Genomic DNA, 25,862 nt, shown 5'->3' with positions numbered 1-25,862 from the left:
ATCATTTAGCTCACTTCAGGCATACTCACCAATGACCAAGGGGCCACAGATACAATAAAACATGGATACTCTGTCATCCAGGGACCCTGGTGCCAAGTGACAGATGGCATAAGGGGTGCATATGGGTTTACAGTGATCCCCTGATGTTTTAATAATAGTGCGCCATAAGGTGGCACGTGAGGTCTCTGCAAACAGCTACAGAAGCACTGGCCATCTTAATCATTGCAAGATGTAGGTGTGGATGATATTTAAGGAATTATGTATCTATACTGAAAACTATATTCTTAGAGTAGGAAAGTTAAGGCAGGTCATTTGAAGATGATAAACAGATTCTGTTCAGACGGGTCAGAGACACTCATCTTTCTGTGGCTGACCATTTTGCAGTGTGTGTCTTACAACATACATCTATTTGCATACAAAGCCACCAACTAATCAAGATTGCAAAGCAGACACGAGATCACAAAATCTACAAGAAGGAACACAGAGCAGGAGGTGTCCTATTTATGACTAAGATCAAAGAATTAGCCTGGTAATCAGGAGAATGTAGAGAGAGATTCGAATCCTTCACCTAAGGAACAAGCTGCTAGTGTGTTTAGCTTATGAATGGAGGGTCACAACGGCTCTGGTTGTTAATTGCTGCAAGAAAGGCTTTGGGTGAGCTAATCTTCATTAGACCAGGAAAGTGTCTGGTTAGTTAAGTCTAGGCTTTAGAAAGCATGTTATGATTTTATTTTATACATAACCATTTGTTTTTTCAGTATTTTTCTCTAGTTGCTATTATTTGATTCTCTGCTCTTTGGTAAATACCCTTATACTTATTTTACCATAAACAAATCTAAGTTCTGTGAGTTAAGTGGTGTGGTGATTCTAAAACTGATCAGCTGAGGTGTTCTGTTCCTTTGGGAATACTATATCATTAAATAGTCTGTGTGTCTTTGGAACAGGGGCTAGGCACTCAAGGGAATGCTGAGGGGGCTCAAGGCTTGGAGTGTGCCTATTGCTAACCTGCAGAAGGACATGGTCTGTGTAAGCTGAGAGGGAAGTGCTTGCATTGCTCATGGCTGGTAGAGTCAGCGAGCTGACCCTTGGGCAGGCATGGGCAAGGCTCTCTAATGCTAGGGGCAGGTGGTAGCAAGGGGTACCATGGGTACCCTCAGGAAGTGTCACATACTCCATCCTGGTTTTGGTGGTGCCAATAACCCCTTTCCTATCCCTTTTCAGGGACCCTTCTTACATCGATAAACCTGACTCTGGAGTCAGGAGACTAGTTCGCACCTCTTTACCTTCAGGATGCATACTTCCATATTGTCATTATTCTGCTCACAGGAGGTATCTAAGGTTTACAGTGGGCCAGGCGCACTATCAGTATTGAGTACTGTCCTTTGGATTCTCCCATGGCACTGAGGATATTTGCCAAGGTGCTATCAGTTGTGGCAATTTATCTGAGAAGACTATTTGAGAACTTATCTGAACATCAACATAGACCCTTTTCTGGACAATTGGTTTGTAAGGCGGAAATCTCCTTAATAGGGCTTTAAAGCCATCTACAACATGCTCAATCTCTTTCAAAGGTTATGCCTTAAAGTCAACAAACATAAATTAACATTAAATTAATTGGTGCAATCCTAGATTCCTCCACATCCTGGGCCTACGTACCTCAAGACAGATTCAAGAACCTGTCCACCCTAATTATCCAATTTGAGGAAAACCCCTGTATCAATGTAAGGTCATGCCTCACTCTTCTCGCCTCTTGGACCTTTGTGATACTGCATAATAGACTTCACCTCTGCTGCTTGCAGAGTTGGTTGAAACTGGTTTATACACCTTCCAAACATCACTTGGATGTGCCTCTCATTATGCCACCCTTGGTCCTATCTTCACTGAAATGGTGGAGAAACCTGATGAATGCCTGCAAATCTGTCCCCTTCCAGGTGCCTCTGTGTCCAAGACCTTCGTGATGGATGCATCCTTGTTAGGATGAAGTGCTCAAATTGACCAATTAAAGATACAAGGTCTGTAATCCCCAAGGAAGAAGAAGAGAATGCACATCACTCTCCAAGAACTCAGAACTGTACAGAAGGCCTGGGCGTCCTTTCTCCACCTAATATAAGGGCACTTGGTACAAATCAAAATCAACAATCAAGATGGAGTCAGATTTTTTTTCCTCTCTGTCAAGAAGCCATCAGGCTCTGGGATGGTGCATCAAACAGCAGATATCCAGGGTGGATGTACTCTTACCTGGACTGCTGAACCCTCTTGCAGACAACCTCAGCAGACACTTTGTCATAAGTAGATAGGTAAGGTAAGGGTTAAGTTCTTTTACCTGGAAAGGGTAACCAAACACCTGACCAGAGGACCAATCAGAGAACTGGATTGTTTAAAGTCAGGGGCGGGAATTTGTATACTCGGGGTCTTTTTTGTTTTCTCGGCTGTGAGTAAACAAGGTTTCCTCCTAACTCCTTCTTATTTCAAATATTATACCAAAAGTCTGTGAGTACAAAGGAACCCCAAAGCAATTCGGCTATGAGGAGCTTTGGGTTGTACGAATAGATGTGGATGGCTGTGTCTTTTGTTGTTTTCTCGGCTGTGAGTTAACAAGCTTCCTCCTAACTGCATCTTATCTCCAAGTGTCTCCTACACATCTGTGAGTACAAAGGAACCCCAAGCAATTCGGCTATGAGGAGCTTTGGGTTGTATTTACATGTATGTGGATTGGTTGGACTGGTTTAATCGGGCTATCTTTTAAATCAGACTGTTTCTTCATATTTTCTTATAAGCAAGAGCCTGTATTGAGTTTCTTAATGCAAGATTATTGTTTTATATTTCCTTTTTTTTATATAAACTTTTCTTTTAAAACTTGTGGAAGTTTCTTTTCCTAGGGAGGCAAAGGGAAGGGAAAAGCCAGGCTGTGGGCTATTTTCCTATTGTTTTCAGGGAAAGAGCAGGCTACGGGGAAAGAGAAAAAGAATCATCTCTGTTCTCTTGTGGTTGAAGTTTTTCTCTAGTTACTGCTACGAGATCAGGGAGGGGGAATTTCCTTGTGTGCTAGCTGTGATTAGCTGTGAATGCATAGCCTCGGGGACGCTAGATTGCCTCTCCGGTTGCATTCAAAGAGTGAAGTCTAGTCTCGCACCGGCTAACCCAGGAAAGGGGGGGAAGCTGGGAGAGAAGAGAGGGAGACCCAGGGCTCTGGGTCTTGGGGGTCCCCCAGGGGACAGTTGGGGTGACTCGGGGGGCATACTAGGACCCCCAATAGTCCTAGTTGGTGGCAGCGAGAATATCCAAGCTGGTAGTGAGCTTGGGGGAGTTCAGGTAAGCCCCCAGATTTTGGACGCTAAAGTCCAGGTTTGGGACAGGTGGCTATTACCACACACTTCCTCCCAGATCATGAGATCAAAGACAAAATTCTACAGGAGCTTTTCATGGACTGAAGCAAATCCAAGATCAACCTCTTCACCATTCAGTACAACAAATGTCCAAGATTCTGCTTGAGGGATGGAATGAGCCCAGGATCAATAGCAGATGCATTCCTGATACTGTGGTCAGAAGATCTGATATATGCTTATTCCCCAACCATTCTAATTCTTGGAGTGCTTCAAAAACTCACACAGGATGCAGTCAAGCTAATCCTAATGGCTCCAGCGAGGCTCCAACAATTCTGGTTCACAGACCTCCTGAACCTGTCAATATTTCAACCCAAAACCTTACCTTTGCTCCCAGACCTGCTATCTCAGAACCAGGGACAGATTCTACACCCAAACCTGGTGTCCCTGCATCTCACAGCATGGCAGCTGGATGGATGTTGTCAATAAAGCGGGTATGCTATTCTCTAGTTAGAGAAGTTCTAATAAGCAGTGGAAAAGAATCAACATGACAAAATGGATGAGTTTTTCCCACTGGTGCCACCAAAAAATTAGTGGTACCACATCATTCCTCTATCCCTCAAATACTTGACTACTTACTAAAACATAGGAACCTGTCCCTTAGTTCAGTTAAGGTGAAAGCTAGCTGCCATCTCAGGTCATCACCCACCAGTGTAGGACTTTTTCTCATCTGTTGGTAGTTAAGTTCCTGGAGGGCCTAATTATGGTATTCCCACCAATCAAGGAACTTGTATCTGCACGGGACTTAAACATGGTACTCTTAGCCCTCATGGAGCGACCCTTTGAACCTATGGCGTCTTCTTCCTTGCTACGCCTTACTTATTTTTAGTTGCTATAGCTTCTGCCAGAAGAGTAGGGGAGATTCAAGAACTACTGGCTGGCCCTCTGTACACAGACAAGGTATCCATGAGAACATACCCTAAATGTCTCCCCAAAGTAGTGACAGAATTCTACCTGAATCAACAAATATACCTATCACTACTTTTCCTGAAACCGTATGCAGCCAAATCTGTTGCATATTTTAGATGTCAGGAGAGACCTGGGTTACTACTTAAACAAAACAAAACCCAGTCACCAAGACTGTTTTGTTTCTCTCCATCACAGAGAGGTTGAAAGGCTCTGCATTTTCATTGCAGAAACTATCAGACAAGATTTCCGACTATATTAGAACATGCTATGAGGTGGTCAAGGTAGACCCACTCTCCATGATCAAGTTCATTCCCCTAGAGTACAATGTTGCTGATGCGGATTGTGAAATCTACCAATATCAGACACATGCATCAATGTTCATGAGACCCTGCATCCTGAATGAGGCCTCCATTTGCTGCTGTATTTGGTAAAACACTTCTTTAATCATTGTTTAATGAATGAAGCTGCCACCTCCTTAATACAATCACTGCTTAGGAGTCACCATCAGTGGAATGTCTACGCAGACAATCACTCAAAGGATGTACTACTGTGTAAAATAAAATGTTCTTGGAGAATGGGAAGTTACTTACCAAGTGCAAGTAAATGGAGTTCTTTGAGTTGTGTTGTTCATATGAACATTCCACAATCCCTATCCCCTCTATCTTGGAATTCCTCTTTTGGAGGTTCTGCAGTAAGAAGGAACCAAATGGAGGCTGGTGTGCTTTGCCCTTATGCGTCCTCACTATGGAGCACAAGGGCTGAGGGGCATACGGTATGCATACTGCTGGCCAAAAAGACACTGACCTCAGGCTCATGAGGTGCATGCACACTATCAGTACAATGTGCATATGGACCACACATCTCAAAGAAAAGCATTTACTTGTGCATGGTAAGTAACTTCCTATTCCTCAAGAATATTTTATTTTACACAACAGTCTAAATTGTTTCCTGGATATCAGTTGTTGTACGTATAAATATATCTGAACTATCATCTCAGTTTTATGACCTTAAATTTCATTCCTCTCCATCTCAGCTTTTTTAGCCAATCATATTGTTTAACTTTAGACTATAGAAAGAGAATATTGGGCCTTTAGGTGACATGAGTAGAATCTTTTTCATGGTTAAAAGCATAGGCGCTGACTCCATGGTGCTCCGAGGCTGGAGAGCCCATGGAAAAAAAGGTGGATGCTCGGCACCCACCAGTCACAGCTGATTGGTGGCTGGGGGAGGGTTTGGGAGAGAGCAGTGAGCGGTGGGCAGGTGGGGGCTTCAGGGAGGGTGCAGGAGAGGTGGAGTGGGGGTAGGGCCTTGGGAGAAGTGTGGGCGGGAAGAGGCGGAGCAAGGGTGGGAAGAGGCAGAGTGAGGGTGGGACCTTGGGGGTGGGGCCTTCAGGAAGGGGAGGAGTGGGGTGGGGCCTGTGGGCAGAGCAAGGGTGAAGCATCCCTGGGGAAAAATAAAAGTCAGTCCCTGTGATTAAAAGTAAAACTAATGCTTGGTTCTCTAATACCATAAGCCCTGATCCTAAGTCAACAGGACTCTCATGTGTATGAGGTAATGCACATGCTTTAGTCTTTGAAGAATTGAAACTTATGTATATGCTAGTGATGGCTGTGTTGTTTTCTTATTATGTGTCCTAACTCAAGGTAACAAAAAAAGTGTAAAAACCTAAAGTAATTTCAATTACTTAAATGAATAAACACCCGTGCTACAAACATGCTCATTGGGGTTTCATGCCAGTTGAACTTTACAATTTTTTAATATACTGGGTTACTACAGACTGGGCAAACAGGAGACAGAGCAGGTTTTTTGGCACAATCGTTATAGGCCATTGCCCATTCCAATACAGTGACATTAACAGTGGATTTAATTTTATCTTTATTAAAATATGAGGTTGATGCAAACGTAATCTGCAATGTAAATTTAGAATGACACATTTCCCTTTCTAGATCCACTGTTGGATACAAAGAATCTCCACTCATCCAGTCTTCAATAAATCTAAGCTGACAGGTAATGGGATAGAGATTTCTGCATGAGAAAGAAAGCCCTCCTCCCACCTTGGCACACTTCAAGGGCAATACATAGTCACCTTTCATGAGAAAAGCCTCTCAGTATCCTTTCTAGGCTGCATCATTCATTTGCTTGTATGTTGTATCACCATTCTCTTCCTTTCAGCTGTTTTTGTCATTAGATTTTAAACCTTTCAGGGAGGGGACTGTCCCTCTTCTACATTCGTACCATTCCCAGCGGAATGGTGCCCCGGTCAGGATCAGGGGCTTTGGATGCTACCATAATGTAAGTATTTGCCACCACTGCTATTACTACTATTATTGTTGTTGCCCCCTTTTGACCTGAGCAGCTTGTCAAATTTTGAGCTGCTGGGAATGTTCCAGATGGGAGTAGAAATTGATGACAGAGTCTGGTATTTTCTTTGATGAAATCTTGCTTATTTACAAGGAAGGTACAAAGTCCTGCTTCTCTGATCATGAGAGGATCCAAGAACAAAAGGCGAAGTTTCCTTGCTTACTGCCCCAAACCTCTTTAACTGAAAGTTCTCTAGCTTTTCACAGGGTCAGACTGTGCTCATAGGCCACTGCAAATGTGGGCAAACTACGGCCCATGGGACCGCCCGAGCTCCCAGCCAGGGAGCCTAGTCCCCAGACCCTCCCCTGCAGCCATGCCACTACAAGGGCCATGCTCTGGCCTGCCATTCCTGCTGGGCAGTGTGGGGAGCGCAGCTGCCTTTGGCCGGGTCTCACGGCTGCAAGCTTCTGCTGCTGGTAAGGGGGCGGGGAGCAGGGGGGTTGGGTCAGGGAGGAGGGGGCAGTTGGAGGGGAGGAGGTTCTGGGGGGTGGTCAGGGGATGGGGAACAGGGAGGGTTGGGAGTGGAAGTCCCGGGGGGGGCCTGCAGGGGGTGGGGATGTGGACAGGGGTTGGGAAAGCAGTCAGGGGACAGGGACCAGTGGGGGTTGGATGAGTTGGGTGTTCTGAGGGGGGCAGTCAGGGATAGGAAGTGGGAAGGGGTGGATAGGGGGAAGGGGCCAGGCTGTTTGGGGAGGCACAGCCTTCCCTACCTGGTCCTCAATACAGTTGCGCAATCCCGATGTGGCCCTCGGGCCAAAAAGTTTGCCCACTCCAGGCTACTGCTTCGCTTTCTTGCCTCTTCCTTTTGGTCTGTTCTCAGTTTCTGTTTGTGTTCTCTCTCTCTCACACACTCACACCTCTTGTCACAATACGTATGGGGAGGAGACTCTGGAAATATTCCACCACGATTTCAACAGCTTCCACCCCACCATCAACCTCAGCCTGAACCAATCTACACAGGAGGTCCACTTCCTAGACACCATGGTGCAAAGAAGTGATGGTCACATTAACACTGAAAACCTAGCAACCGCTATGCTTACCTTCATGCCTCCAGCTTCCATCCCGGGCACATCACACGATCCATTGTCTACAGCCCAGCTCTGAGGTACAACCACATCTGCTCTAACTTCTCAGACAGAGACCAACACCTACAAAATCTCCACCAAGCATTCTCAAAACTACAATACCTGCACGAGAAAATAAGGAAACAGATCAACAGAGCCAGACGTGTACCCAGAAACCTCCTACTGCAAGACAAACCCAAGAAAGAAACCAACAGGACTCCACTGGCCATCACATACAGTCCCCAGCTAAGACCCCTCCAATGCATCATCAGGGATCTACAACCCATCCTGGACAATGATCCCTCACTTTCACAGGCCTTGAGTAGCAGGCAGTCCTCTCCCACAGACAACCTGCCAACCTGAAGCATATTCTCCCATAACTTGCAACACCACACCATAGTAACTCTAGCTCAGAACCAAGCCACTGCAACAAACCCAATGCCAAACTCTGCCCACAATATCTACACCAGTGACCACCAATACAAGGACGGCTAACCAGATCGCCACACCATCACCGTTCATCTCACCTGCACGTCCAACCAAATTTAATATACGCCAACATCAAGCAGCAAATGCCCATCTGCATGTATCATTGGGCACAAACTGAACAGCTCTCTACGGAAAAGGATATCATGGACACAAATCAGAATATTAGAATGGCACATATACAAAAAACCTGTAGGAGAACACTTCAACCTCCTGCCACACTATAGCAAACCTTAAGGTGGCCATCCTGCAGCAAAAAAAACTTCAGACCAACTTCAACAAACTGCTGAGCTCATGTTCATCTGCAATTTTGGCACCATCAGCTCAGGATAAACCAAGACTGTGAGCTTGCGCAACTACCAAAACCAGTTTCTCCTCCCTTGGTTTTCACACCTCAGCTGCTAGAATAGGGCCTCATCCTCCCTGATTGAACTAACCTCGTTATCTCTAGCTTGCTTGCATATATATACCTGCCCATGGAAATTTCCGTTACATGCATCCGACGAAGTGGGTATTCACCCATGAAAGCTCATGCTCCAAAACGTCTGTTAGTCTATAAGGTGCCACAGGATTCTTTGCTGCTTTTACAGATCCAGACTAACACGGCTACCCCTCTGATACTTAATACCCACTGGAATTCCTCACTCACATAGTGCTAGTTTTTAGGCAGATTCTGTTAGGCCTTGTTTTAAGTGTTTTAACATTATTATTAGATCTAAAAGTTGATTTCAATACTGTAGTATGTGAAGTGTTGGTGATTTGCTTGTGGAACAAGCTTCATTCTTTTCTCCTGAAGAGATTCCAGAGTAGATCTGGGTAATTGCTTTTCTGTCAACAGGGTGTTCTTATGTGGGGTTCCACATCATCAGCCCTTCTGTTGTGCCTTTGGGAGGATCAGTTAAGAGGAATTGATCAAATTGTTTTCATGCGCTAATGACCCTCAGTGCTCCCCATTTCATGTGATCAACAGGGCTCAACTGAGCATCCTTCTTAGTACATGGAAGCAGTCTGAATATGGATGAGAGAGTTGACTGAGGCTGAATTCAGTGAAAACTGAGCGTTTGGTAGGTATGGGGAAGCAACTGGAAGATATGCCAAAGATTGTATTATCTCTTTTTAAATTGTTCTTTCATTAACAGGTTTTATAACTGGGAGTTGTCAGACTCCCAGCTGCTGTTAGATGACAATATAACAGTAGTGACCAGGACAGTTTTCTTCCACATGTGTTATGAGGGTCTCACAGGAGCAGACCTTGCTACCATCATCCATGACTTTGGCTGATCTTGAAGTGACAATGGCAATATGCTCTACATGCCCCAGCTTGGAAAATGAAGCTAGTATGGAAGGCAGAAACCTGATTAAGCCATGTGCACATGACATTAGTGCTTTGAAATCTGCATGTCTTGCTTGTATTTTTTTGCATGGAGTTCAAGTTGTTGGTTTTGACATATGAGCCCTAAGTGGCTTGACCCATCTACCTAAAATCTCTTCCTTCACCAGGCCATACTGCTATAGCTGATCAATGGAGGGTTCAAAGAGGGATTGGACAAGAATATCCAGCATTATAACAATTATGGTAAACAAAGATTTGGAAGAGATATAAATGCTTCAGAGTTTAAATCAATCTCCAATTCTTACAAATTAGGATGAGACCTTCATGAGGGGGAAATTACCCCACATATGCCTTCTTCAGAGGCATCTAGTGATGGGCACTGTTGCAGACAGAATACTGGACGAGATGGACCACAGGCATGATAAAATATGGCAATTCCTATGTTCCTGTCTTCCGATTCTGTAAAACATTGACATACTATTTATTGAGTGCACTATAATTATTATACTGGAATTGTGCATTACTTCTACCATGCACCAACATTAGGAGAAAATTAAATAAATATTCTACAATAGATGTGTAATCAGAAAATCAGTCTGCTACTGGTTGCTGAAACATGGCATGCACATTATGAGAGGAGCAGCAATTAATGAAAAATTCCAGATCTTAATAATGGCAGAACTTTGTGTGATGCCTTTTATAATTAAGTGGTAATATCACTGTCCCTTTGTTTTACAGGGCAAAAATGCAATTCCCAAGTGGATGAACTGTGAAGCCAAAGGCTAATAAGTATATCATAATGGGGGACACAGAGGGCAATGAAGACATTTAATATTGTATTACATGTCTGCAAAGAGACATACATACCAATGTTGTTATATTATGAAGGAGTTGGTCATGACTCCATAGTTAAAGTTGGGTCTGAACTTCCATTCAAAGTCTTATTTTCTACCCCAATAGCCTTGTGACAGGGGTAATTACTGCTTGCAAATTGGGATGCTTGAAGTAGAGTACGAGAATTTTTTTTCTGAGATTTTGGGGAGTACAGGGTTAAAGATGTTCTTAAATTACTTGTTTTAGATTTTTCCCAGTGTCTTAAGAGTTTTCAGTTCACATGTTCTCAGCAGTGGTAGGTTTTCAGAACTCCTAATATCAGCGCTCAGATGGCTCTTTACAAACTCAGTACTGGATCTTTATTATACATGGAACAGCATTTTCCAAGATAAAGCTATTTACTAATCTTTGTCCTTAGGAACTGGGTTGATAGGATCTGATCCAAAGCCCCTTAAAATCAATGGGAATCTTTCCTTTGACTTTAATGAGCTTTGGAGCAGACCCAGACAGTGGAAACAGATAAGGTGCTAGACAAACTCCTTTCATCCTGTGAAGTGTCCTGCCAGTTTGCTACTATTCTCTGATTCTGGAAGAGTGCAGAACTCCTCCAGGATTAACAAATGAGTATACAGAGTATACAGGATGTGAGCAGAAAAGAACTTGGAGAGTGGAAGAGGAGCCTGCAGCGAGAGATTGACATAGACTCATTCCCCATCTTCTCATGTCAGCCTACTGCTCCCTGGCCCACTCCCAAGGAATAAAGACTTCCTCTTCTCCTACAGAGAATTAAGAGGTTCTTCAGCTCCCTGACACCCACCTGATAAGCCATAAGTGAGGTCTGACTGCCTCAACAAACTACCTTTCAAATGGCTAAGGAGCCCAACAAGGTTCATGAGGTTGGAAAGAGAGGGAAGAAGTCTTGGGGAATAAAGAATTTGTGCCCTACTTCCCACTGTATGGGCCTAGGATCATAAACATTTCTAAATGTTTTTAAAAGTAAGGAAGTTTCTACACAAAACCCTGATTATACAGATGCTCCCCAGGTTACACAAACCCGCACTTACGGAAAACGTTCCGTAAGCGGGTTTTTTTGTGTAATTGTTGGGTTTACATCCCTGACTTGTGCAAAATTTGACTTACGCAAGGCGTTCTGGAATGGAACGTTTGTGTAAGTTGGGGAGCGTCTGTATTGGAGTTTATGGTTGAGAGCATATATCAGTAATTTATGATTTTTAAAAAAATGTAATTATAAAAAAGCACATCAGAGAATTAAATTTAAATATAAAACACAAACAATTTGAAGTGAATGCATCTGAAATACCTTATTACACCTGTTGTGATGTCACCCGCCTATATTTTCTTCTTTGTTTCTTTCATAGTTATGGCCTATTTCTGAAAACCCTAGGGGGTCTGTAGAATCAAGCTCCTGTGCTGTACAATGTTGTTTGTGGATCAATAATTTTTTCTAAAGAAACTAAGTTTCCAAACGATGTCTGTGAATATAAGTTTGGAAAAATGATCAAATCACTGCCATTTGTCCATCTCAGCATCATCTTTTTTTTCCATTATGACTTTAAGAAGCCTGCAGTATGAGGAAACAGATATTAAATCTGGTGCGTGCACTGTTCTTGTACATCTTTAACCAGACTTATAAACATGATTCCAGTTGTAAGTGTATGCTTTGACACCATACTAACCTTTGCTCTTTTTATGTAAAGTGCTAAAACTTCATTAGCCAGTAAATTTTGTATATCGATAGAGGTTTATTGATAAGGGATGGCACAAGAAATCTAAATGAAGAATGTAGAATGATGGCTTTCAATGTGCAATCTGTTTAATTACAATTTTATAAAGTACATTTTTATCTGTGCCTACTGTATGGCTCTGCAGACTAAACTTTGCACAACGTTTCACTTAGGAGTTAAAACATTCAAGTGCTTGATCTCTGAGATGAAGCTCTTATGGATGGATAAAGTTGTCTAGGAATTATTTTTTGAGGGCACCACAGCAGCAGTAAAGCTAAGGGGTTCTGGGCTTGTTACCTGTGCATCCCTGCACTTTCAAATGTTTGGATTCCTTTTAAGTGCAATTTTAACTACGGCTTTCTTTATTTTCTGATAGTTTTTATTATTATATTTTGGTAAGGTTTTCCATCCTTTAAATTACTGTAATGCTCTCTTAATTTTAACTCCAGCTTAATTTTTTATCTGAAAATAAATATTACAAATACATGTTTATTTAATACAACATTCATAGAAAGTTAAAAAATATTTTGTGTTTGGCGCATGAGCACGTTGAGGCTGGTGGTAAATTTCAGAAAGTGGTACACAAGTCATTTTATTGTGTCCACACTGGGAGTTAGTTATATTGACTCATCATTAGGACTTTTGTTCCTAAATCACTTATGTATTTCTGAAAATCCCACTCTAAAGGTTTATCTACATGGAAAATTTTTCCAGGTATACTGGTATAATTTTATATAATAATTATATCCGTAAAGCTAAATTACTCCCCCATGTGGACACAGTTAATCCAGAATTTGAGTGGCTTTTTGACTTAGGCAATGTCTACATTAGCGAGCTTACAGTGGCACAGCTGTACCAACACAGCTGCACTGCTGTAAGATCACTCATGCAGATGCTCTATGCTGATGGGAGAGAGCTCTTCCATTGACATAATAAAATCATCTCAAAGAGCAGTGGTATGTTGGTGGGAGAAGCTCTCCCATGACCATACGCTGTGTACACTATTACTTATGACAGCGAAATTTATGTTGCCCAGGGGAGGGTTTTTTTTCTTCACAGCTCTGAGTGACATAAGTGGTAGTGTAGACATGGCCTTAGCTCAAACTTCCAAAGTGGCATAAGATAAACTAGAAAAATACACCTCTATACCAGAGTAAGAGTATCCACATGGGGAGTTATACCAATATAACTATAATGCTTTAAATTCACACCACTGAATAAGGCTGTGGGCCTGTGGAAAAAATAGTATGCAATCAAGTAATTAAAAATTATATCTTAATGTATATGCATGAGGACTATGGTATTTCCTAATTTTGAGCCCTCAACTTTGCAATCTTAATGTTTTTAATGCAGTATTTTAAACATAATAGACTCATAGACTTTAAGGTCAGAAGGGACCATTATGATCATCTAGTCTGACCTCCTGCACAATGCAGGCCACAGAATCTCACCCATCCACTTCTATAACAAACCCCTAATCTATGTCTGAGTTACTGAAGTCCTCAACTTGTGGTTTGAAGTCTCAGCTGAGAGACTCTCCAAGCACAGTGACCCATGCCTCGTGCTCAGAGGAAGGCGAAAACATCCCAGGGCCTTCTGCCAATCTGCCCTGGGGAAAATTCCTTACCCGGACCCAATATGCAATCAGTTAAACCTGACGCATGTGGGCAAGTCTCACAGCACCCAAAAGAATTCGTCTATAGTAATCAGATCCCATCCATCTAACATCCCATCAACGGCACTGGGCATTACTTACGGTTGATAATCAAGATCAATTGCTAAATTTAGTTGCCAAAATTAGGCATATCCCATTCATACCATCCCTCCATAACACTTATCAGCTTAGCCTAAAGCCAATATGTTCTATTGCCCACTATCCCCTTGAAGGCTGCATTCCAAACTACACTCCTCTAATGTTAGAAACTTCACTTACTATTTCAGTATCTAAACTTACCTAGTGGTCCAGTTATTATCATTTGTTCTTGTGTCACATCGGATTCTAAGCTTATAATATTCCGTCCCTTCCCTAGATATTAAATCCTGGATATTTATAAGAGATCAATAGCCCCCCCCCGCTTACTTTTGGTTTAGGCTATAACAAGCCAAGCTCTTGGGAGTCTCCTTTTATAAGACAGGGTTTTCCATTCCAGGATCATTCCTAATAGCCCGTCTCTGAAGCCTGTTTCCAGTTGAATTCATCCTTCTTACAAATTGTGAGACCAGAACTGCAAAGTATTCATGAGTGCTCACCCGCTGCGATGATATATGTTAGATCATTGCCGAAACCTCTGCTTCTTTGCGTGCGAAATACGTGCACAATAATGCAAATCCTTAAATCATGCATTACTTTTTATGTGGCCGGTTCTCAATAATGCGTAAGCTTGTGATTATATTTAGTCTCCTGTAATTATAAGCCAAGTCCGAGAGGGGGGATCTTCTAGGCTCCTCTGTACTTGATACGATCTTGGTGTTTCACCCCTCTATCGATTTTGGTAACTAAAATTGCTTTAATCCTCAAGTGGGAACCTTTGGCATATTTTCACTATTAATTTGCATTCATTCTATTACTTCCAGTTTACAAGCGGTCATTCAGATCTTCCCGATTGTATGAGATCATCGCAGATGGGATAAGCTAAATCTTTTGACAGGATTCTAATTACTTCTTTGATCAGTTTATGCTGAAATTTACTCTGCCTATGATTTTTGTAGTTACATTTGGATTTGACTTTATATGTTGTCACGATTCTGCCTTTGTGCAAGATCAGTAATTATAAGCGCTTAAATAAAGAATTGGTCCAAAACTGATCCTTGAGATAAATCACTTGATAAATGCGCCAGAATGGCTGATAGATGAGATGTTTAGCATGGATATTAGAGATATGCAACTCTGCACTCAGGCTCTTGACATAGTAGTTCAATCTATTCAGTACGATTTTTCCCTGGCCTCTCGCAGCGTTCCCCTTTAACCGGTGCTGAGTTCTTAGTGTACCTTGTCATTTTGCAACGTGCCTGCACTTCCCCCATCTCTTCTTCGCAATTTAACTAATATTCCCATTGTGGAGCCGTGTCAAATGCCTTATTGAATTAGAGGTAATAGATCCATGTGTTTCCTTTGTCTAAAAATCTGTTACTATCTCAAAGAATGTCAGAATTTTTGCACTCTACTTTTGTAAAACCATGTGTATTTTGTCTCAATTACCATACCTCAATTCTCCTTAACTACTTCTCTTCAAATTTTTTCCAAGACCTTACATACTACAATGTCAAACTAACAGGCTATAGTTGCTTGGATCACTTTTTTCCCTTTCTTAAATAGAAACTTGTACAATTCTCCAGTCATACGGTACAATCCTGAGTTACTGATTCATTAAAATTCTGCTAATGGGCTTGATTTCATGTGCAGTTCCTTTAATATTCTTGGATGAAGATTATCTGGGCCCTCTGATTTTGTCCCATTAACCTGTTCGAGTTTGGCTTCTACCTCGGATGTGGTAATATCTACTGCCATATCCTCATTCCCATTTGTCATCCTTCCGTTATCCCTAAGCTCCTCATTAGCCTTATTAAAGATTGAGGCAAAGTATTTATATAGATATTGGGCCATGCCTAGATTATCCTTAACCTCCATTCCATCCTCATGTTTAGCATTCCCACTTCTTTGTTTTCTTTTATATGGCTATAGAACCTTTTACTAATTTCCTAGCTTTCTAAAAAAGTAAACTGAATACAAATTCCATCATGTGGAATCATAATGATTCCCACAGGGTTTATCAGCTGAATTAGAACCTCCTGCTCCGTAGCACAGACCTCTGCCACTTGAGCTAATATAGCAAGTATTGGCAACCACCGGCATGCAGCCTGTCAGGGTAAGCCCGGTTTGTTTACCTGCCGTGTCTGCACGTTCAGCCGATCGCAGTTCCCACTGGCCGCGGTTCGCTGCTCCAGGCCAATGGGGGCTGCAGAAGGTGCGGCCAGCAAATCCCTTGGCACATGCTGCTTCCCGCGGCCCCCATTGGCCTGGAGCAGTGAACTGCAGCTCCAGCTGAACCTGCGGACGCTGCAGGTAAACAAACTGGCCCGGCCTGCCAGGGGCTTACCCAGATGGGCCGCGTGCCAAAAGTTGCTGATCCCTGTAATATAGTAACTTGTTGCAGTAGTAGACTGCGATCCTTTACGTGAGTCAGCCACTAGAGGGAGATAAGAAACATTTTGCCAGTGGACTTGACAGCTAATTGAAAATGAGGGCCAGGGATAATAAGACACTGGAATCCTGGTTCTGAAGTGGCGCGTTAGTGGTTAGAGACTCTTCTCCTTTGTTTGCCTCCAAACCTAACCTTTTTGTCCCTGGCCCTGCCACTGTTCTCATCCTTGTTACATCCCTCAAACTTTCACCTTCCCCGTTTCCTTTCCATTCTGACTTTTGTTCCAGTCTTCCTCTTCACCACTTCCTTGCCAGGCAGGCTTCTCTGGCTACCAACAAGGGGAAACATGGAAAGCACAGGAGAGTTTTCCTGCTGTCAGTTTTCTGTGTGTGGCCTGATTGATGGGAGGAGCAATTGTAAGAGAAGTATCCTGTTCTCTTCGTGCAGCCCTGGGATGGAGTGGGCTTAGTTGCTCTGTGGGGACAGCAAACAGCAGTCTGGTCAAATACCGGAGCCGAGAAAGGGTGGAGCTTACTCAGTGCTGGTGTAAGCTTTGTGGAACTTAGCTGCCAAACTCTAACAAGTCTTTACTGAGCATGTGCAAACAGAGGCTCCTAACTTGTTCACATATTGGTACATTTTTGCAAGGATGACAAAAGGTGACACTAGTGTTCCACCCACACCCACCCCGGCCGCAGAATCTGGAGGTGCTAGAGCTTCTCAATAAAAGTGTTGTAAGATTTTTTTAAAACACAGACAAAACAATATACTTTTTCTTGTGTTCTGAGAAACGGTCAAACCATTTTTGCTGAAACTTAAAAATTCAGTCTTCAGCAAACATGCAGCACGAGGAGTTTCAACCAAGCCAGTTAACATTTAGCAATATCATAAGGGACTGAAAATGGAGTATTATACAGGAAAGTTTTGGGCAAACTTAATGATAGGCGTTTGGTACCTGTATTACCTACAATAATATCCTTTGACGTCTAGCAGAAAATTATAGCACCATGGCATTGGAGTAGTTACCACATTTGAAATGCAAAAAGCCACAATCCTCCCCCCTCCCACAAAAGCAAGCCCACTGCAACCCCAACCTCCAACCACAAGGCAACTCCGCCACTTTCCCCTTCCCAACAGCCATTGATAATATGAGAACATATATAGATAAGAAAATGTTATCAATCTTACTTAAACTCTGGAAGTGGGAACACTGCAGCATCTTCAGCTAGACGTGTAAACTTTTTAGATTAGATATCACAGTGTAATGTGATAATAATGTGAAATTTTAGAACTATGTAAAAAAAAAACCCAGCAAATTATTTTTCTGGCAACTGGCAAATCCATACCAGCCAAGTGGTAACCATACGTTGGAGGATTATACAGAAAAGTATTGGGCAAACTTAACGTTAACCAAACTTAATCATTTGGTACCTGTATCACCTGCGGTAATATTAGAGGGTCTAGCAGAAAAATATAGGGCCATGGTATTTATCTAAGAATGAGGAAAAGTAGAGTCAGTACAAATGGAATAGTTTGATGTTTCTAATCTGCATTAAAAATGAGGTTGCTTTTTTTAAAAAGGTGGGCAATTCTCTGTGCTGGATCTAGAACTGAACTGGCTGTGTGCTCCCCACTACAGTACATGCCACATTTTCACAAAGCTGTTACATTTGCTCTTCCACTTCCAGCAAAGGGTGCCTGCGTTTTGAGAAACTCGCCTTTCCATGTTGTGAACCCCCTGGAGTTTGGCTCTTTGCTCGCTAAGAACACTATTTCCAACACCCCCGACGCACCCGGCGCGCTTTGTTTTTGTGTGGTGCGGAGATACGAGCGAGGGCTGCACCCTCCTTGTGGCGAACACTGGGCCGTATAAACCGGCGCGGAGTCTCAAGTCTCAGCGACTGGGGAAGACACTCCTTGAGGAGGAGGACGCTGGCCAAGGGCCACAGACACAGCTCCACGGCCGGCGGCTGAGGGGCTTCTTCCAGGGCTGCGTAGGTTTCAATGGGCCATTTCCCCCGCCTCACCTAGGCGCGCTGGGCAGCCCCCGTTCGCGCTGTCCCTTCCAGAGCAGGGCCACAAGAGCCCGCGGTATTTCATGGAAAGCAGCAGCGCAGGGAAGAAGTTTCCTCGTCGCTGGAAGCCAGGGAGCCTCGGCAAATAGCAGCGCCGCCGCCGCCACGCCGGGGGAAGTGGGAGGGACGGACTGCGCCTGGCTGCAGCGCTTCCCGCCCCTCCTCCTCTCCGGCTAGCGGGGGGAGGCGGAGGGGGAGTTGTGGGAGGGTCTCTCTCCATTGAAATAAACAAGCAGCCAGTTATTAAAACGGGAACATGGCGGCCGCAGCCACAGCTTTATCTTGCAAAGCGAAGGTCAGCGCTCGCGGCAGCTGGAGACATGACTGACCCCGGTAATCACTCCCGTATGCCGCCCCCTTGGCCGGGTTGTGGCGGAGCGCGGGGGGCTGCCCGCCGCTGCCTCCCAGCCGAGTTGTGTAAGCTCGGGGACCCGTCGCAGCTCGGGCAATGGTGGCAGGGGAGGCACAGAAAGGCAGCTGATGGCAGGGGGAGGGGGCGGCTGCTCCCCCTCCGCAGCGAAGGGAGAGATGAGTTGGGGGGCTGCGGGTGTCGCAGCGGAGTTAGCTTCGCGTCCAGCCAGCGGGGTGCAGTGGTCAAGCGGGGGGGGGCGGTTTGCCCCCTCAGTAGAAATGGGGGCGATTAGTCCCCCTTTGCTGAGGATGCAGGGTGCAGTGGGGGCAGCTCCCCTGGGGAGGAGGGGGCGTGTCCCCTTTCCTGGCTGAGCTCGGGGGCGGGGACGGCGGCTGCTGTTTCCCGGGCGGCGGAGGGGGTCTAGGACGGGACTGTTCGACCCCCCCAGACAGGGGGGTGCCTTGGGGCAGTGCGGGGGACAGCGGACTGTTCGCCGCCGCCGGCTGGGGTTGGGGTGTGTGTGAGCGGCAGGGAAACTGTCGTTGTTCCCCCCTCCCCCGAGGGTAACGGGGCTGGGGGCGGCTGCGTCCCTCCCCCCGTTCCCAGCGCTGCGCGCCCGGCCACGGGCAACTTTACTTCTCTTTAACTTTCTGTGCGCGGGCGCGTGAAGCCGGGGCCCCCTCCCGGCCGTCTGGCCCCTGCCCTGCGGCCGCCTACGCCCCGGGACTCCCGGCCGCCGCAGTGCTGTGTGCGCCGCCGCCCCGGGGGATGGGGATCGCAGGGTCGGGGCTCCGCGGGTGCCGCTCGGGGGGCGGGGCGCTCGCCGAGGGTGGGGATGGGGGAGGAGGCGATGACGGCGTCTGCTGCTTCGGCTTGCCACAGCCGTGGGCAGCACTATCGTGGCGGGGCGGAAGGTGTCTCGTAGCGCGCGGGCCGAGCGGTGGGGGAAGGTGACACGAGAGTGGCCTCCTCCCACCGCTTGCCGGGACCCCGGGTGCGCGCGCGGGGGGCCGGTATCAGGTTACAAACTGTTGCCCCCTTCTGGATTTGCTGCGTTGGAAGTACTGAGCATGCGCACTAACAGCTGCTGAAGCCGTTGGCTCCACACTATTCCTGCGAGGGGAGGAGTCTATGCAGGGGGCCCAATGGAATGCACAGGCCGGTCAGACAGCTGGAGGCAGGGGAGGGATGAGGGGGTAGGGGAGGGGTGTGCGGTAGGGACCGGGGTTCAGGCGGTGGCAGAGGGAAAGTCCCGGGTTGCTGCCAAAAAAAAGTGATGTGGGGGGCGGCATTTTCCCCCGAGGAGGAGCCGTCTTAGATCTGGCTGCCTAGGGCTGTGCTCCTAAAGTCATATTCTGTCCAGTGATGCCAACCGGGCAGCACTTCTGTCTGTGATATGCTGTATTGAGCTGCCAAAAGAGACTTGATTCAATGAAATATTTTACATTGACCTATCTCCACTCACTTACAAATTATAATTGTCATATATGTTCTTAGTGTTAAAGGAATCATTTATTAGTTTTTATGGCTCAATAAAACCTCATATCAATTCACAGGTTTGTTTTATCTGCTGTTCTGATTTTTCCTTGGAATACACTATAAATAGAGTTTCACTCCTTTAAGTTGTTTAAAATGTTTTTATTTCTCTCTTTATTTCCTCATTTATGTTCTTTAACATAGTGGAGATACATGGCATGATGTTTTTAATAACTAATCATTTAAAGTATTAATAGTAACTAGTAGCTTCAGTAATCATATCACAGTTTTTCTACTATAGCACTTCCTGTTTGTATTGTGACAGCTCTTAATTCTAAATTTTGGGGTTTTTTTTAATACACAAGTTTATTCTTTGGGTCATATGACATCAGTGCCGACTGATTTCCTGTGCTGAAATCCTGTGTTCCTTTAATCTAACAATGGGGATTGCTTTTATCAATGTTGTTTAGCCTATCTATCCAGCACTCTTGTCCTCTTTCATGAATCACCGTTTTTGTGTAGAACTTGGTTACCAGTTAGTCACTACAGACCAGATTTTTACAGGTTGGAAGCATCTAGATGCGTTTGAAAATCCCACTAGTTGCCTAAATACTAGGGCGATCAATTAATTGCAGTTAATTCACACGATTAACTCAAAAATTAATTGCTGTTAAAATAATCACAATCACAGTTTAAATTGCACTGTTAAACAATAGAATACCAATTGAAATTTATTAAATATTTTGGATGTTTTTCTACATTTTCATATATATTGATTTAAATTGCAACGCAGAATACAAAGTGTATTTTTGATTACAAATATTTGCAGTGTAAAAATAAGACATAGTATTTTTCAATTCACCTCATATAAGTAATATAGTGCAATTCCTTTGTCGTGAAATTGCAACTTACAAATATAGATTTTTTTTCCCTTACCTAACGGCACTCAAACCCCCCCACCTCAATGTAAATCTGTCAGAGCCTACAAGTCCACTCAATCCTACTTCTTATTCAACCAATCTCTAAGGGTATGGCTACACTTACATTTTTGCAGCGCTGGTAGTTACAGCTGTGGTCGTACAGCTGTGTAGGGCCAGCGCTGCAGTGTGTCCACACTGACAGCGACCAGCGCTGCAGTGTGTCCACATTTGCAGCATTTGCAGCGCTGTTGTGAGTGGTGCATTGTGGGGCAGCTATCCCACAGAGCACCTCGTCCCATTTTGGCGCTGTGGGTTGTGGGAAGGGGACGGAAGGGTGCGGGTCATTCCGCTTCCTGTTCCAACGACCCGTGCTGCATCGCTTCCCTTTTCAGCCGTTTGGTGCCATTGTGAGTCTGCCGCGTGATTTCAGTAAGAAATGGAGCCCGAGCTGCTGAGGACTTTGCTGATGAATGTTGCCAGCACATCACGTCTGGCAGTTGAGCTATTCCTTATGCTCCAAAGTGACAGTGAGGAGAGCTCAGATGATGAAATAGATTCGGCTGACGCGCCTGACACTAAATTGCTTGTGGCAGTAACGGACGTGCTCAGCACCGTGGAACGCCGCCTTTGGGCTCGGGAAACAAGCACTGAGTGGTGGGATCACATCGTCATGCAAGTCTGGGATGACGATCAGTGGCTGCAGAACTTTAGGGATGAGAAAAGCCACTTTCATGGACTGTGTGCTGAGCTCGCCCCAACCCTGCAGCGCAAGGACACACGAGACTGAGAGCTGCCCTGTCAGTGGAGAAGCGGGGCTATTGCAGTCTGGAAGCTGGCAACTCCAGACAGCTACGATCGGTCGCAAACCAGTTTGGAGTGGGAAGTCGACCCGTTGGAATAGTGGTGATGCAAGTTTGCAGGGCCATTAATCGCATCCTGCTAAGAAGAACCGTGACTCTGGGGAATGTGCAGGACATTCTGTGGATGGCTTTGCCAAATGGGTTTCCCTAACTGTGGAGGGGCAATAGATGGGACGCATATTCCTATTCTGGCACCACCCCACCTGGCATCCGAGTACGTTAATCGGAAGGGGTATTTCTCTCTATGGTTCTCCAGGCGCTTGTGGATCACCGTGGGCGTTTCACTGACATTTACACAGGATGGCCTGGAAAGGTGCATGATGCACGCATCTTTCGGAACAGTGGCCTGTTCAGGAAGCTGCAGGCAGGGACTTTTTTCCCAGACAGGAAGATCACAGTGGGGGACGTCGAAATGCCCATTGTGATCCTTGGAGACCCTGCTTACCCGTTAATGCCTTGGCTCATGAAACCGTATACAGGGAAGCTTGACAGGAGCAAGGACCGGTTCAACTACAGGCTGAGCCGGTGCAGAATGACTGTGGAGTGTGCTTTTGGGCCGTTAAAGGGGAGATGGAGAAGTCTCTCTATGGGAAGCTAGACGTGGGGGAAAAGCAGCATCCCAGCGATTATAACCGCGTGCTGTATCTCCATAATATTTGTGAAGGGAAGGGTGAAACCTTCAGTGACGAATGGACCTCCGAGGTCAAACGCCTGGAGGCTGAATTTGCACAGCCAGAGAGCAGGGCTACTAGAGAGGCCCAGCACAGTGCTTCAAGGATAGGGATGCCTTAAAGGAGCAATTTGAGGCTGAAAGCCAACAGTAATGTTGGGTGCTTCCACAGCAGTTAAGTGCAGTGTGGCAGTGATTTGCAGTGCTTATTTTTCACTAGTGGTACAGTATGTTACACTTTTTGTAATAATAAAAACTGTTTTAAAGAGACAAGAAATCCTTTATAAAAATACAGTACATAAAAACAGGCAGGGGGGTAGGGTGATGAGCAGTAAAGTCAGAGTTTGAATATGTCCTTCCTTGAGTGCTCTGCAATGCCTGCTGCACTTCAGATTAATATGCTGCATGGTGATGGGGGTTGAGTGCATAGGGTAAGGGTCGTAGTTTCCAGGGCTGTTAGGTGAACGTATGGGTGTTGGGGGCAGCTGGTGGTGGTAAGAACCAGGATGCTGGAGAAGGGTGTTTGAGGAAACAGTGGGGCACAATGGTTGAGCTTTGGGATGGGGTGAGGAAGGCAGGTAGTGCTCTGCCTGCATGTCTAGCGTTGACTGCATGAGGTCTGTGTGGGCGTTCAGGATGCTTAGCAGCCGATCTGTGCTTCTCTGGTAGCCATTTCCTTTCTCTTGGCAGCCTTTTCCTTTCTCTCTTGGCAGCCTGTTCCTTTTTCATGCTCTTCCTTTTCCTCCAGTCTTGGAAGTTTTTATTATCTGTGGAATACAGATTCATAACTGCTTTCACCAGCTCCTCCTTATTCTTCCTTGGTTTTTTTCTTAAGTTCGTAGTTTTTCAGAAGTCTGCGCTGATGGAGCAGTATCCAAGGTCACTTTAAAAAAAAACACACAGATAAACTTTTAATACAGCTGAGCCTGTATTGTTTTTTTAGACTATTTGTAGCATCATTTACACATTGCGAGCATAGCACAGAGAGGCCGCAGCTGCAGAGAGAAGATGGTGAGTTTCCCCACACGTGCTCACCTGGGGAAGGGGGGGCTGCTTGATTCTGAATCCATGGTTTCTGTGGACTTGTGGAGAGCAAAGAGCAGCTACAGGGAAATAGCACTGAACCCTACACCCACATCTGCCACAGCAGGTACTCCTCAGAGCCATCTTGCACACGCGGCTCACCTGGGAAGGGGGGGCTGCTTGACTCTGGAATCCATGGGTTTCTGTGACTTGTGGAAAGCAAGAGCTACAGGGAAATAGCACTTAACAGTATCCCTGCATTTTCCACAGAATTTAACCTCCCCGATATCTCTTCGCTGCTCTGGGTCACCTGAGAGAGACGGGAGGCTCTTCTACAGCTATGTGAATTCGCGCCGGTGGTCCCTACGCAGCTTGCCTGTGTGCAGCAATGCTCCCCCATCCTCACAGCACAATGGCGCGGACATGCGTTAGCCTGACTGGGACAAGGACCACATGGCTCTCCTATAAACTTGCTGAAGCGCATTTGCACATGCTCTGGCTGAAACTTTTGAAAGAGATTACAGAGGCAGATTACCGCGATGTGATAGACCAAATCAATGGCGCTATTCCACATAGTAGACATGCTGCAGGCATCCATAGCCCCCCCCCAAAACATTTGCATCCTTATAATAAAAGCTTCTTACCGGAACAGGCTCCTCTGCTGGTTCCTCACTACCAAGTCCAGCGGCTGCGACTGGCTAGCTTCTTCCTGGCTGGAAAATAGCTCCTGGCTGCATGATTCCTGGGAGTCTCCAAACACCTCAGTAGCCTCCTCTCGGTTCCTCTACACCACTACCCCCTCCTCTCCAGGCTCTGAACTGTCCACCGTGTCCTCGGATTGGCAGTGGGGTTACATCCAAGTATCGCATCCAGCTCCTTGTAAAACTACGACAGGTGTGGGGCAGCAGACCTGAGCGGTGGTTTCCTGACTGCTTTGCAGTAGGCACTCCGCAGCTCCTTTACCTTAACCCTGCATTGCATCGCGTCCCGTCATAGCCTCCTGTATGCATTGAACTTTGATATCTGGCTGTAGGTATCATAATTTTCTACGGCTGGAGCGCAGCTGTGCCTGCACAGCTCCTCACCCCAAACACTGATGAGATCCTGCAGCTCGGCAGTGCTCCATGCTGGGGCTCGTTTGGGGCGTGGAGGCATGGTCACTGATTGATTGATTGCACTCCATGCCTCGCTGAGGCAAACAGGAAGGGGATTTTTTTAAAATTCCCAGGCATTTAAACGTGGGGTCACCTGAGCCAGGGCAGTGGAGTGTGAAACAATGACCAGAGAGTCTGAAAGGTATGCTGGGATACCTCCTAATACCCCTGGAGGCCAATTACAGCGTGGTGAGTGTCCCACCTGATACCAGCGCTGGATTCGCTACACCCGTAGCAGACCAGGAGTACAGCCAGCGCTGCAGACAGGGAGTTGCAGCGCTGGCTGAGCTTTGTAAGTCTGGACACCGAGTAACTTGCAGCGCTGTAACCCCCTCACCAGCGCTGCAACTTGCAAGTGTAGCCAAGGCCTCTGACAAACAGGTTTGTTTACATTTACAGGAGATAATGCTGCCCTCTTCTTATTTCAAATGTCACCTGAAAGTGAGAACAGGCATTTACATGGCACTGTTGTAGCTGCATTGTCATTTACGTGCCAGATATGCAAAACATTTGTATGCCCCTTCATGCTTCGGCCACCATTCCAGAGGACATGCTTCCATGCTGCTGACACTCGTTTTAAAAAAAAAAAAAATGCATTAATTAAATTTGTGACAGAACTCCTTGGGGGAGTATTGTATGTCCCCTGCTCTCTTTTACCTGCATTCTGCTGTATATTTCATGTTGTAACAGTCCTGGATGATAACCCTGCACATGTTGTTCATTTTAAGAACACTTTCACTGCAGATTTGACAATGCAAAGAAGGTACCAATGTGAGGTTTCTAATGATAGCTACAGCACTCCATGCAAGGTTTAAGAATCTGAAGTGCCTTCCAAAATCTGAGAGGGACGGGGTGTGGAGCATGCTTTCAGAAGTCTTAAAAGAGCAGCACTCCAACATAGAAACTACAGAACCCGAACCACCACCATCAAAAAAAAAAAAATCTGCTCGTGGCATCTGACTCAGATGATAATGAATATGAACATGCATTGCTCTGCACTGCTTTGGATTGTTATGAAGCAGAACCTATCATCAGCATGGACGCATGTCCCGCTGGAATGGTAGTTGAAGCATAA

The 25,862-nt window shown here is 45.4% G+C and overlaps 1 protein-coding gene across 3 annotated transcripts in view; it reads left to right on the top strand.

Moving 5' to 3' along the window:
* The first annotated feature begins 18,475 nt into the window (after positions 1-18,475).
* Positions 18,476-25,862, top strand: part of NCOA2 (nuclear receptor coactivator 2) — a 293,779-nt gene continuing 286,392 nt past the window's right edge. For 2 of the 3 annotated variants that reach the window (XM_032794449.2, XM_075063070.1), the window contains exon 1: positions 18,476-18,665. The gene's annotated coding sequence lies outside the window, so the exon portion shown is untranslated. The remainder of the gene's footprint in view (positions 18,666-25,862) is intronic. The other variant, XM_075063071.1, reaches the window with a different exon arrangement.

The sequence above is a fragment of the Chelonoidis abingdonii genome, chromosome 2 (assembly GCF_003597395.2).
Source record: "Chelonoidis abingdonii isolate Lonesome George chromosome 2, CheloAbing_2.0, whole genome shotgun sequence".
Taxonomy (NCBI): Eukaryota; Metazoa; Chordata; order Testudines; family Testudinidae; genus Chelonoidis; species Chelonoidis abingdonii.
Note: the sequence above shows the minus strand (reverse complement) of the source record. Positions and strands in the feature narration are given on the sequence as shown.